The following is a 7,172-nucleotide window of genomic DNA, read 5'->3' as shown; positions in this document are numbered from 1 at the left end:
ATAAGAATATACATATTTTTTTCTGTTAATGTACAAATATTTTTCCGATGTGTTTTGGATATTCCTTCTCTAATAAAAAGAGATACCATTTTGTTTTCGGTTGTACAAGAAAGAAGATCAAGCATTTTTCTTTTTTAAATTTAATAAGCCACATTAAAGAAGGAACGTTGCAATGCTACACGCTACATTAACGACGTCTCCAGAGTAACTGAATGACGGTTCATATGGAAATCGCAGGTAAGCGTCTCATACAACAACGCCCCCTATAGTTCGTTGCGATCGCGAATTCTTTTAGAATTCGTTATTTTTTTAGCGAAATGTTTTTTAACCTAACAGAATTCTTTGCCGACTGTTTTCTCTATAAATGAAGAAAATAAAGTAAATATTTAAGTGTTGTGAAAAGAATCTTATTTAGTTGTACAAAGTACTTCTTTAAAAATGAAAACTCCAGAGGCTAGTTGTCAAAATTAGCTGTATGCACAACAAGTCGGGCATGATCGTACATAAAGAATGACTAAAATTAAAATAGAAAATATTATATAAAGTAATTATAAAATCAATGAGCTATTTACAAGAACTGAAGAGATATATATATACACTAAGGCTCCTATACTATGAGAGCTGACTTATCAAGCAATATTGGAGCAAACAAGTTCGCAAGTTAACGTTATGTTAGTATTAGTTATGTTATAACAGAGATGCCATGCCAACTGCTCTGGACACGCCAAAATAATTTAAAAAACGATAAATAACTACAAAGTAAAATTTGCAGATAGTTGACAATATTTGTTTGCTTTTAAAAATGTAAAGCATGTCCTGAGTACTATAAAGTGGTGAATTATATAAGCCTACGCATTGTTTAGAAATAGTGGTGGATTAAAATCTACTAAATCGAAATTATTAAACCAAGGATTACAATTAATAAACTACCACTTGAAAATATTTATTCGCTGTGCTTATGTTAGCTCTTTGCTCCAACAATAAATGATAAGTCGGCCTGTCTAATTCAGGGGCTCTAATATACACAATAGTGAGCATATTAGTAGTAAGATAATGAAACACAGAATAAAAATTGAATTTTCACATACGAAATTTATATACAGTATTAATAATTACATTATTGAGGTCCTCTGTTGTAACAGTGAATTGGAAGTTCATCTTGGCTATTTACTGTTTGTACCAAGTTTATTTGGTTATTCGCTCGTTCGTTGTAGTGGAACTGGGAATCTGAGTCAAATTTTTGATATGAAGTGGTGGATAAATTACTTAAATAAAAATTACTAATTTAAAAATAACTTAAATTTTGTTACCACTTTAAAATACTTATTTACAAAGTGGAGCGAGTCGGTATTTTTCTGTTGGTGTATGTTTACATGCTGTGAGTTTATTTGGTTATTCGTTCGTTCGTTGTAGTGGAACTGGGCGTCTGAGGCCTTACGGCCCTTTATTATTTGGCATACCCTCCAACTGCTACGGAATTTCCGTAGTTTCAGAAATCTTCTTTTTAGACGGTAGCAAAATTAATGTCTTAATATTTTAAAAAAAATTAATTTTAGCGTAACTTGTCCACTATTACTTATAAAAGTGCATGCCATATGGCTAGATTCTGAAGTTCCGATAAAAGTTTTATGAGAGATCCATTTGCTTTAAAAATTTCTACTTTGGTTCGCTACCACTAGAAAGAATTATTTTCAAAATCCTCATAAGTTGGAGGGTATGTTATTTGGTTATCTAAATTGGCATATAAAATAAGTCTTCGGATCATTTAGAAGTAGTGGTAAGAAAAAACTCTAAAAATCAAATTTACTAAAACTAACATTATACATTAGAAGACACATAATGCATACCTGCCAATTTTTAATCCTTTCAAGGATGATTATCCCCAGTGGTAGTAAAATGAAATTTAAAATACAATTTTAGGCAGAATCATTCGCTGTATTTTGAACAAGCTTATGCGGAGTACAACATTGAACTTGAACTGGAGTAGAGAAATTATAAAATTAATAAATTATTAATAATATTTAAAAATATTATAAATTAAGTTTATAAATGCAAGGAATATAGAGAAAGCATATATTTTACTACCACTTTAAATATAGAAATTAAATTTTACGCCAAATGCGTAAAAGTTGGCAGGTATGCACATAAATATTTTTCCGTTTCCCGTAGCATATTAGCATCTCAGCATAATCCTCTCGAAATAAGCCAATTTTAAATTTAAGGCATTATTCTGAACTTAAGAAAATGAGTGATATTTGTATTTCTTTGATTAGTTAGATTTTTTTTTCTATCATGAATATTCTATCTTTCTATCAAACAAAAGAATGCTATAACACTGTAAAGTTTTGTTTTTGTAATTCGTATACCACATCCTAGTCATGAACATGCAGTCGTTTCCATGGAGGATTGTTCTTTTTCAGATTTATGCTCTGTCAAAGTTAGTGAGAAATTCACTTTTTTGTGTTTTTTTGACAAGAAAATCTGTTAAACACTTCACCAGAAGTTTCTTTGTTGAATATTAAAGTTCACTGTTTGGACAAGCTCTGTGACCCAGCACTTTCCTGAAATATTAATACTTTTTTTAGTAGATATAGCCATTCAAACTTTCAAAAACTGCAAAAACCTGCCTTTTTTTAATTTAGTTAATCTCTAAACAACTTCGATGCTCAGAAAAACATAATATACCAACCATCGTGTAGGTAAATGTATCTACTAACACGGGGTAAAGGAAAATCAATGGGATCTCCTTCCACTGTCAAGTGGAAAGAGATCCCATTACTTGACATTACTATTAAAATTACTTGTATGATAACTTTGGTTTTATTACGGAAAAATGAAATCACATTCCTACCGAGACTGTAATAATGGATTTCCCCCTTCAAAATAGACTAAAACAAAATTTCATAAAAAAAGAAGTTAAATTAAAAAACCTTCAACTAAAGAAGTTTTTAAAACTTAATCGGTAATTAAAAGATATTATAACTTTTTGTGAAAAAATTATTATACTTAGCGAATTAATCAAAAGATATAAAAAGAAATGTTGCAAATCAAAATTACATTTGAAAAACAAAACTTCGAAGGAAAAAAATATATCTTATTTGCTGCAAAAAAGTAGTATGATAACATAATAAAATTATATTAAAATATACCGATATATAAAATATATTGATTATACTAAGACATATTGATGTATAATCATCTGGCATTATTTTCTTTCGCGTAGTAAAAATTTGCAAAACAATGCTTGCCCAAAGTTTTTTGGGGTCTCACTTTGTTTACCTTTTTTGTATATTTTGTGCAAAAACTACTTGAAATAACGCATTAAATCCTTTTTTGTCCAATAAAAACAATATCTTCAACAACGAAACATGTTTTCTTTAAATCTATCTTAATCTTTAAAATATTAATATTGTACTAAAACATTAAAAGTTTAAAGAATGAAAAACAAAAACTTGCTAAATTATTCAAATAAATTATTTAGCAAAATTATATGTTTTTTGTGTGCAGAGGGCTCTGTTCTTGTTTTAATTAAAACAGATTTAACACAAAGTATATCAAACAATAAATATTAAAAAATTTAAAATTATTGTAAATCTCATACAATTGTAATTTTTATATGAAATTTTATTTAAAAAGAATCCATTTGTATGACAAATGCAAACTAAAATGAAAGTGATATCTTAAATGATAAGAAGCGTTTTAATTAATAAGAAGGAAATATCTCCAGATTTTTTTTAAAGAAAATATTCAGATAATTCTCAGAGTGGTGTAGCAGTTCTTAAAAAGTCAAAAGTTTGATCAAAATATACAATTCTTATGGAGTGGAAATACACATGTTTTTATACAATTCATATTTTAAATATTTATACGGAAATAATTAAAAAAAACTTTTAAATAATTTTCGCTCTGAAGTATCATGTCCCCTTTTAATGAAATTGTAATTGTATAAAACTTATAGTATATATATGTATATAAAAAAGCAAAGCAGTATAGCGCAAATGAAACAAGAACAAACTAGACAGCATCTAGAACACTCTATCGAAGAAACAGCTGCAGCTGATTGGTCAATTCAATTATAAGTGACGTCACAGTACGCTTCTCTTTGGATATTCTTGTGAAAATTACGAATTCGTGAAATTAAAATAGTTCCTCAATATTTTGATAACTATCAATTAATAGACAGTTATATTATGGAGAACTTTGTGAATTTACGTTTTCCAGGCAAAGATAGTGTTCTATATTGGAAGAATTGTCTCTCACGTATCGGAACGAAAATTCGTTTCTGCTTTTAAGTCTTCGGCCCACGGATTACAAGTAAGCCCTATATGTCGAAGAATGTTTCAACAAAATATCTGTAAACATCCTGCTTGTAAATAAAATTTATATATGTTTTATTATAAAAATATCAAAATCTTATTTTTCATCCCCCCCCCCCCTCAAGCTACTCGACACTTGATTTTCAAATAAGATAGCGAATAATTGTCAACTGCCTGGAGGAAGTTGGCTTTAGAAAACTTAGTAGTGGACGTTAATTGCAGTTTGTGACGTTTATTTTATTGGATAAGTATTATCTCGTAAAGTAAAATTCTATTAATCTTAAGAACACAACGATTGAGATCTAAATGGAACAAAAAAGAAATATAAATAAAAAAAATACAGCAAATTCTTAATTTCAGTACCACTATAATTTTTATATTATTTTATTTGACTAAAAAACTTATTATACGTTTTAGTTGTAATTGCGGTCACTTTTCCGCTTCCTTATTTCTATATAAATAAAGCTTGCTAGCAATAAATTCAATTGATAGCGAGCGTGTAAGTTAAATCAGCAGTCTGAAAGCAATTCCGTGCATTGCACATTGTACTCCATTTCAAGAAGAGTCCTGCAGTCGACTGTACATTAAATTACAATTCCTAGCAGATCAGCAAGCATCACTGGCTGAGGCCAGTATTCGGGTGGGTGATCATTTGGATCTGTCTGCGAAGGGTCCGAGGATGTTCGGTATTGATTCTCGAAAAACTGTTCTACCGTAAAGTGCCCGTCTTCACGCGTAGGTTATCGGGCTATCGAAGCGGGGATGCTATCCCCTTTGCAGAGGATTAAAATTGTGATGACCGGTCTTTGGATCATCCTCAAGAATGCTTCCCAGACCGTCACCAAAAACCAGCAGTAAAGCTCCAGTAAATGTACTACAGTAACAATTCAAGAAGTTTATATTTTAATGACGTCACAGCATCGTTGAGTCAATATAGTGCGAACTTGCCCAAAAAAGTTTGCTTTCCTTTTAATTCAGTTGATGAACAACTTGACACAATAAATACTTCACAAAAAACGAACAGAGTGTAGTTTTTTTTCAAACCTGTTATGAGTTTGTACTCAATCATTTATTTAATATTAAAGAAAAATTATGAAATTATCATGCAAAATTGAAATAGGATATTTTTAAAAGTATATTTTTTTCCTATGATAGTATAGATTGTTTAAGCTAAGAACTCCTCCTACCACAAAGTCTGAGGGCGTCTGATGCTAGGGAAACAAGAACGGCGCATTATAAGGAGGTTAGCTTCGTTCTAGGACTAACACAATAGACCGAAGTCTGGGCGTCCCAAGCCGAAGCCACTCCAAAACAGTGACCCCACAACCCTACTTGAAATAGTCGTACCTCGTTACCATAGTCACCGCCACAGGTCCAGACGAACGTCTGGTGGAGTTCTTATTATAGACAAACTATACATTGAATAAATTTCAAAAGGACTTTACAACTTATTTCAATAGTATTTCTCATTAACTTTGGAATTCAATATAAAATAACCGAATTTAAAAATAACGAGTTACTTTTCTCTGAAATTCTTCCTCACAATTTATAACACTTCTTAAAAATTATAATTTAGCTTACTTTATTCAACTTGAACGGTAAAAGATACTAGAATTAAATGATACAGCAAAAAACTTGTGACTTTGCAATTTCAACTGCCTAACATTAAATCTAATTTTAAGAAATTGATGAAACAATGAAAAAATTTCACTCTAATGTTACAAATTTTATTCAAAAATAATTTTTTTTTTCATTTGCATTTCTACTCCTGCTAACGGACGTTTTTAAAAGTTAGGGGTTCCACGAAAAGAAGTTCGATCGTTTAGAGTTCCGTGGCTGAAAAAAATTGGAAACCGCTGCTCTACGCCAATGAGGAACCTGCATACGTTGGATAATCGCAGAATGTTGATTAATTTAAATAGTCTATATCCTAAAACTCTCTAAAATCAATTCAGAATTTAAAAAACTAACATGAATATTAAAAAGAACTCAACTTAAAATCAGCCTAAAATGAAACTAACTTCACGTGACACAAAATGAGGCGGGGTTTGCTTATGACGTCAAAGTATAGTAACTCAGCGAACGGGAGGAGTTAAACCAAAGCTTCTTACCTAGAAATGTGTTACAAAGGCGTTTTAATTTGAATTGCATTTTCAAAAAATTCTTTTTCTTTCATGTTTATATCGTATATATAGTTTAAATATATATGCAGTGTATATCAGTTGCATTCTCCCCCTTGAGAAAATTTTTGTGGGCCTCTTTCAGCATAATGAAATAAAATGGAGGAATTAAAAAATAAATATCGAAATTACTTTTACTTCAATAACTTTTGAAATAAATTCATTTTTCTTTATTTATACAGATTCATTTTTATTTATATTTTTCTGTAGATAAAAGTCTGAACTGTTTTGAAAGTTTTTTATTTAATGAGTTGATCCCAATTAGAGGAAATGGAATGAATGGTCAACCTTCAATTATAAGTTTTTTGGTAAATAAATTTTTTTTAAAAATTCTTTTTTATTATTAACTTCTGAAATATTTTCTTAATTTTTTTTTGTTGAAGAAATGTAAATAATGCTGGGCCCCTATCATTTTTTATTTTAACTTTCATAATTTTTTCTTCTAGATAAAATTAATTAATTATTTTTTAACTCAAAACCCTTCAGCATAATGAAATAATATTGAGGAATGAAAAAATAAATGTCGAAACTACTTTTTTTAATGACTTTTGAAATAAATTCATTTTCCTTTATTTATACTGATTCATTTTTATTTATTGTATTTGCCTATATATAAAAGCTTGAATTAAATTTTTTCTACATTTTATATTTTTTGTATATTTTGGGCAAAAACTAC

This window comes from Parasteatoda tepidariorum, chromosome 1 (genome assembly GCF_043381705.1).
Source record: "Parasteatoda tepidariorum isolate YZ-2023 chromosome 1, CAS_Ptep_4.0, whole genome shotgun sequence".
Taxonomy (NCBI): Eukaryota; Metazoa; Arthropoda; class Arachnida; order Araneae; family Theridiidae; genus Parasteatoda; species Parasteatoda tepidariorum.
The sequence above is the reverse complement of the archived record's forward strand: the minus strand, read 5'-3'. Positions refer to the sequence as shown.